At 35.3% G+C, this 8,042-nt stretch overlaps 1 pseudogene; it reads left to right on the top strand.

The window, feature by feature from the left end:
* Positions 1-6,006: 6,006 nt before the first annotated feature.
* LOC102029839 lies at positions 6,007-6,316 on the top strand (annotated as a pseudogene).
* Positions 6,317-8,042: the final 1,726 nt, after the last annotated feature.

Genomic DNA, 8,042 nt, shown 5'->3' with positions numbered 1-8,042 from the left:
GAATTGCCAAGTGTGTCGTGTACAGTAAGTTTATTGAAGATCGCAGGGCAGCAGCAAGAGCAGGCAGAAGGGCAAAGTGGACAAAAAGAGTTTTTGTATTTTAGGATTCCAGTATTTATAGGATTAGACATCCACTGGTTCTAGATGCCTCCTACTGTCTCTTTTTACTGATGTCAGTAATCTGTGTGACCTTCTAAGCTTAAACCTGAATAATCATTATGGTGGTGTTGCATTTATGGTTGGATGGAGAGAAGTGGAGGTGGCTCACACAACCACCTGTTTTAGGATTATGGAAATATGGATAATCAGAGTGATATAATGTTTACAACTGAGCAAAAGGAAGAGAGTGACTCAACTGCTTTGTTTCTGACTGTTCTATAGGGCAGTTGTGGCCATGGTCTAAGTGGGCCCAGCTACTGCTCTAGGCAGTGGTAGCAGATCTTGGCAATATCCACATGATGCTGGGTTTACAGGCTTGCACTATGCAAGAGGTACAAGGATATGAAAGTTTTCATGAAGATTTTAAAGGAAAACCTACAAAGTCAGGCAGCCTGTGGCATGGTAGCCCATGACAAGATGTAGTCCATGATAGAATGATGTGTGAAGTTATGCAAATGAAAATAAAACTTCAGCGGTGACCCTAGAAACATGCAAATGCCAGGTATATGAATGATCTCCTCAAGGAAACTACAGATGGTGAGCAGAGCCAGGCAAGAAATAGGTGAAAGACTTCTCAAGCCCTTAGAGCTCCTGTTATGAGATCCTGTGACCTGGATTTCAAAAATGAAACTACAAGATTTCATGTTTGCATTTCTGAATTTGGGTTTTACCTTGGTTCAATTTCTCCTTGCTATTTTCTTATTTAACCTTTTGGAACTGGAGTGTTTACCCCATACTACCATATGTTGAAAATATTTAACAACTGTTATGTTTTGCAAGGACTCATAATTAAGGACTTGCCTTGAGTCTTAGAGGAGATTTGAGTCAGACTTTTAGTAATACTGGAACTGTTCAGAGCATGGGAACTCTGAGGGAAGGACTGAAGGAATTTTGCTTTGTAAAATGCACAGTAGCCTTTCTGAACCTGGGCCAGAACGTTATAGTTTGGACCTTTGATGTCTCCCAAAATCTTACGTAGAGAAGACTTGGTCCCTAGGTGAGAGTGTTACTGGGAGGCAGCAGGTGGGGCCCAGTGCCCTTGAAATATGCACCAGGACCCCTGAGTCTCTTCCTCTCTTTTTTTCTAGTCATAGAAAAACTGCTCCAAGGGTGAGAAGTTCTTCTCTGCTATATCATCCTGCTGTGAGATTCTACCTTTCCACAGGTCCAAAGAGATGAGTTAAGCAACAGCTGGCTGGAAGCTGACACCTAAGTAAATATCTTCTCTTTTTATATTGATTGTCTGAAATTTTTTGTCACAGCTATAGAAAGATCATTAATACAACATATCAATATGCACATCATTGAATCATAGTATAAAGTAATAGAGATGCCACCTGAACTATTACTATATTATTTCATTTATTTAAAATTTGAAAAGACAATTTTTAAAAATTATTATTTCTTTGTTTTTTTATTGGTATGTGTTTGTTGTACGTAATGATTACATTCATTGTGGGGAGTTAGGACATGTACATGACACATATTAATCATTTTTCATCACCTTCCTTCCTTCACCCTCTTTCCATGTCTTGGATCCCATATCCTATATATATATTTTTCATAGCTGTTTGTAGTACATAATGACGACATTCCTCATAGGGACTTGGTACATGTACATATCACAATTCTCCCCTTTTTAATTTATCTCCCTCCCCTCCTCTCCCTTTCCATATGCTAAATATGTCATTATTTCCTACTTTTTATATTTTATTTTGCTCTTTTGTTATATTTTGTTTATCTCATATCTGAGAAACCAATGATATTTAAGCTTGTGCGTAGCTTGAATGTTCATTTAACATTATGGTCTCAAGGTGCATCCATTTTCCTACAAATGATTTTGGTTTATCATTCATTTTGACAGAGTAGTAGTTCTCTGTTGTGTATAAATACCACATTTTCTTCACCTATTTATGTGTTGATGGACATATATGCTGTTTCTAAGATTTAGCCATTGTGAATTGTGCTGTTACAAACATGGGTATGCATGTATCACTAATATAATATCTTTAACTTTTTCAGGAAGACACCCAGAACAAGAATAACTGAGTTGAATAGAACTTCTAATTTTAGTGTTTGAAGAATCTCCATATTGATTTCCACAATGATGGTACTACTTTATACTCCAACCAACAGAGAACAAGCCCCCACTCCTGTAGCCTCACCTATAATTGTAATTTGATTTCCTAAAGATAGCCATTCTTTCTAGAATGAAAGGAGATCTCAATGTTGTTTTAATTTGTGTTTCTCAAATAGCCATTTCTTCATGCATTTATTAGTCATTTGTATTTCTAAGAATTGCATATATTCATTTCGGTTTTCCATTGTTTTATCTGGTCTTTTAATTTGCAGGATCTAATGTTTTGTGTGTGTTCTTCATATATTCTAGATAATTGTCCTCTATCTGAGAAATTGCTGGAAAAGTTTTTCCCATTCTATTGGTTTTGTCTTCACTCTGTTGGTTGTTTTCTTTGCTGTGCAGAACCTTTAACATTTCTTATGATCCTTTTGTTGATTCTTAGCATTATTTCTTGTTCAACTGGGGCTCTATTCAGAAAGTCCTTGCTACATCTATGACCTCAAAAACTTCCTATTTTTATTCCAGCAGACTGTTTGTTTCAATATAGAGATTTTTATCCATTTTTGATTTTAGTCTATTACATGGTTAGAGGTATAGGTTTATGTTCAGTCTTGGCATGTGGAATGCCTGTTTTACAATTTATTAGAGGCTATCTTCCCTTCAGTGAAAGTTTTTGACACCTTTGTCAAAAGTTAGGTAACTGAGCATGCCTGGAGTTGTTTTGCCATCTTCTATTTTGTTCCATTGATCTACAAGTATGGTTTTTGCTAATACTGTGTTGTTTTTAGCACTGTAGCTTTATAATATAATTTGAAGTTGGGGATTGTTATACTTCCTTCCTTGCACTTATAACCCAGGATTGCTTTAGCTAGTCTAGATCTCTTCTGGTTTCAATTGAAAGTTAGGCTTATTTTGTCTAGTTCTGTGAGGAATGTTATTGATATTTGGATTGGACTGCAGCAAATCTGAGTAGCAGTTTTAGAAATATGGCCCTTTTGACTATACTGATTCTGCCTATCCAGGAACAGGGGATATATTTCCATTTTCTGAAGCCATCTTTGATCTCCTTAAACAGCAAGTTTTAATGATATTTTAACAATATCTTCAAAATTAATTTTAAAAAATGGAATAAGTGTACAAGTCATGACAATGTATGGACAGGATTAGATTCATAATGGAGATGAGGGGACCCAAAGATATTTGGTTGTGCTTACTTTTTTAATTTTGAAGATGATTATAAGAGTGTTTGCTTTATACTAAATTTGTGCATTTATGCTTATGCATTTTTCTATCTACATAGTTTTCATGTCACAAGGCCATTGTGAAAATAAAAATTGTTGTATGTGAGATTGTCTATTCCAGACCATGGTACAATAACAAGGATTAGATATTCAGAAATGACACTCAGGGATGCTTATGGGTACTGGTGCATGGGCTTCCAACCTTCTTTAGTCTCAGAGTATCAGCAAGACTCATCAGAGTGTGAGTAGAACCAGTGGGATCTTTTCCCATGTGCAAAAACTATCAGGGAAGAATTTTTGATGATATTGGATGTTCTAGCTTGCTGATCATGTAGAATTTCCATGGGTTTTAGTGAACAGAACCAAAGTAAAGAATTACTCCTTTCTTGCTCCTGAAGCAAGTAAAACTTACCCAAAGTGGTGACTGCTGACTTCTTCTTTAGAGAAAACTGTTAAGTTTTTAGTAGTCATAAGGGATCTAATTAATATGTGAACAACAGATATGTAGGCAGCAATAGTATTTCCCACCACTCCAAGAGATAGGAAAGAAAGTGAAAATATGTTTAATTAGGAAAAGAAGAAAAAAATAATATTTTAGAGAATATATAAGTTCATAACTAAATAAATGGAAGATATAGCATTCATTACAGTATACAAAGGAAGGTAAATATATGTATAAATTAATAAAATTTAGCATGATGAAGCTGGGTATGGTGATGCAGCTGTATAATCCCAGCACTCTGGGCACTAAAGCAGGAAGATAGCAAGTTTTGAGTCTGATCTTGGTAACTTATAGACATAGCAAGACTGTATCTCAAAGATAAAAATAAATAAATAAGTAAAATGCTGGGGTGTAGCTCAGTGTGAAGGTCCTGGGTTTAATCCTCAGTACAAAACAAAATTCATAGCATATACTTGATAAAAAGATTTTGAACTATATTATGTATGTCTAAATTGCACATAATTGTTAAAATAGCCTTTCATTTCATCATTTACATTGATTCAATATATCTTAATGTAAATGAATACCCAATGTCAGATAATCAGGTGCTTTGATAGGTTATTGGCAGAAGTATTAATTGAGGAAGCTTTAGTTTTTCAGTCATTTTCCAACAGAGCTCTGTTACCCATACATAGGTAATATTTCCATTAGCACAAAAGGTGCATGATGCTACAATTTTCCTTCTCCAAAATAGTGCTTTGGCTTCTACCATATCAGATCATTTTTTGTTTTTGTTTTCATAAAACTCTTCTTACATACATTAATTTGAGAAAAAAACTATACCTTCTCACATTTTAGTCCCATTAAGTCAAACTAAAACAAGAAAGTAATAAAATCAAAATAAATTTTACAGAAAATATAAATATAAATATAGTCTAATCTTAGAGGATAGAAGGTAAAAACACAGATGTCTCAGAGAAGAAGGAATGTCAGAGAGATGAGCTGAGGTAACATCCACTCTTAGCCAGGAACTTGCATAGCGCAAGGCAGCTAAGTCCCAGAGGGAGAAAGCTTAATTAGTTAGGATATTTATCTACAAGAAATAACATTCTGATTGCCCCTGGAGCACAGAAGATTCTGAGAACTTTATTGGGATGGGCCATAATCACCAGAAAGTTGGAGGTTCATTAAAGAGATTCTAAAGCTCACCAGATAATTATCTCTTTGGGGATGAAAGCCCATATTTTCCACTTTGGAATTCAGGGAAGAAATCAGAAAAAACAACAACAAAAAAACCACAAAACATCATTCCCTACAGAAAAAATCTTCAAACCAGAGTGTTTTTCTTATTTTCTTATTTATTAGAGACTAATATTTGGCTAAATAAGATAGCCTATGGAACGGTGATGCATCACAGCAGGACCAATTTTAAGATGTATGTTGAAATAAAATTCTGAATATCCACCATAATGTCAAAACATTATTTATATCTATGGGAAATCTAGAGCCAACTCAATATCTCCCAAGATATCAAACCAATTTTAAGCTCTACCAAAAATATTTGTTTCCATAGAATTTTATTCTGTGTTTTGCAACACGCAAGAAAAAGAATTATACTACTCATCAAGGATTGAGTTTCTTTAAGCCCAAAATTCAGCTTTATGATTCAACACTTATTTGTAAAATTGGTAAGTAGCAAAAATTGGAAAAACTGTAGCATCTTTCACTGTTGGACTCTTTGGAATGATTACAATAGACTTCTCAGACTTTTATGTAATATACGTTTTTAGGGGTACAGTTGTTTTTGTTTTATGGCAAGTATATTATTCTTATTTTAATTCAGTTCTGAAACACAAACACCAGAGATACAGTTATCTTTATTCCATAAGCAGAGCTAATTCTTCTTGAACATCTTGGATTTGTTTATTCTTTTTTAGCTTTGGGTTAGATTGCCTTAGTCACGACTTAGCCAATATTACATAGTTTTGTAAAAGGCTTTAATTCTGTAAAATTGTTAATTAAATACTTTCTCTACACTCATTCATATTAAGACTAAGTACCCAAAAGGGTGCAGGCTTTGAAAGATGGTGGAGGACGTGGATCAGCCACAAACCACCAGCACCACTGAGGAGCCACTGGCTCTCATCAGACTCAGCCTGGATGAGTGAATCTATGTGAAAATAAGGAATGACCCAGAGCTTCGAGGAGGATTACAGGCTTATGACTAGCATTTAAACATGATATTGGGAAATGTGGAAGAGACTGTGACCACTATAGAAATTGATGAAGAGACATATGAAGAGATATACAAATCAAGGAAATGCAATATCCCGATGATATTTGTCTGGGGAAACGGTATTGCGCTAGTTGCCCACTCCACTAAGAGTTGGCTGAAATGGAGAATTTGTCCTGTGTGGAAACATTTGGCTGTTTAACTGCACAAGACATTCAGAGGACAAGGTTGCACACACACTGATACTGAGAAATAGCAACAGGATTTATTCATCCATGAAATGAGTTGATTTGTAAAAATCTTACAACATGTTCAGCTAAGGAGCATTTTCTTCCTCTTAGCTTTCCACTAAACATGTTCACCAAGGTACTGAACTGTTTTTCAGTTGCTTTGCTCTATCCTTCTTGCACACAATGTCTACTCATTTTTTCTTAAAATTAAACTTAATATTTCCTTTTCGATTTAAACACACACATACACACACACACACACACACACACACACACACACAAAGACTGAGTGCTCAACTCAGTTCCAGCTGAGTTCCATAATGGAAGAATCTGCTTCTGTCAGAGACCCAAAACTGAAGCTAGATGTAGATGAACTCTATAACAGAGTTATCTTAGAAGTTACTAAGGAAAAGTTTTTTTTTTATTTGATGGGTCTAAATATCAAACCAGATTTCCCTACAGTTCTTCATACCTTTTATAGCTTTTCTCTTGTAATATATATTTATATTCTGGGACATAAAGTTTACTCTTTGAAGAAAAAAATTGAGTTCCAGATCTAAATAATAGATATGCTAGAAACAATAAACATAACTTTCTACTATCTGTTTAATTTCCATTTTTAAAAGGACAATTATGTTTGTTTCATAATAAGTATATTAGAACAAGTAATTCAGTCCTGAAACACAAACAAGAGAGGTAGAATTTAGTTGTTTTTATTACTTAAGCAGATCTAATTCTTCTCTGGACTCTCAAAATACATCATGAGATGATTTGGTTGTGCTTTAAAGAGAAAATGAGCAATTTCTTAAAATCTTATAGGGAGAAATAATAAAAATATATCTATAAAAAGTATAAATAAGAAAAGTTGAAGAAAGAAAAGGCACCATGGCTACTCTTGAATTAGTTTGTGGTTTTTCATGGGGCCAGGAATGTGTGGTCTGGGTAAGAAAGAGAAATGAGAAGTCAGCTTTAGTATTACAAGACAGCTATGTGGGTGAATTTTCTCTCAGCCATAAGGGACAGAGACTGAGACTGTTTGAGAAATGTTGTTGAAAGGGGGATGAGTGTGTGTGTGTGTGTGTGTGTCTTTGTGTGTTAAAAAAAAGACAACATGAGAGGTGCTTGAATAAAGGGGCTGGTGCTAGGAGAATCCTGCCAAAACTAGATGATTATTACTTTGTGTATATCTTTGCTAACTCTACGGAAAACAGAATAAAAGCTTTGCTTTTCTTTCTAACTTTTAAGTGGCTTCATGTGCGTTCTCTCTTCTTTTCAATTGGGCTGTTTTTGGAATGGAAGTAAAAAAGAAACTACTCTTTTGCAAACCTCCCTTTGAAGGGAAGGGCTACAGAAAAGACATCAGACATTTAAACTTTTGTATTCTCCGCTGGACACAACATAGTTGCCAAATTCCTATGACATATGTTCTCTAAAAATTCTGGATTTATCTTCCTACCTGGAAAGACAGAACCCAACATATGAGAAATAATGCCCAACATGAGCCTAGTGACAACATTCTTCCTCACAGGCCTTCCACACACACCAGCCTTAGACACCACGCTCTTTGGCCTCTTCCTCCTGATTTACGTGCTCACTGTGCTGGGGAACCTCCTCATCCTGCTGGTGATCAGGGTGGACTCCCACCTCCACACCCCCA

This window comes from Chinchilla lanigera, unplaced genomic scaffold (genome assembly GCF_000276665.1).
Source record: "Chinchilla lanigera isolate Chin_1 unplaced genomic scaffold, ChiLan1.0 scaffold00011, whole genome shotgun sequence".
In the NCBI taxonomy this organism is placed as follows: Eukaryota; Metazoa; Chordata; class Mammalia; order Rodentia; family Chinchillidae; genus Chinchilla; species Chinchilla lanigera.
The sequence above is the reverse complement of the archived record's forward strand: the minus strand, read 5'-3'. Positions and strand labels throughout refer to the sequence as shown.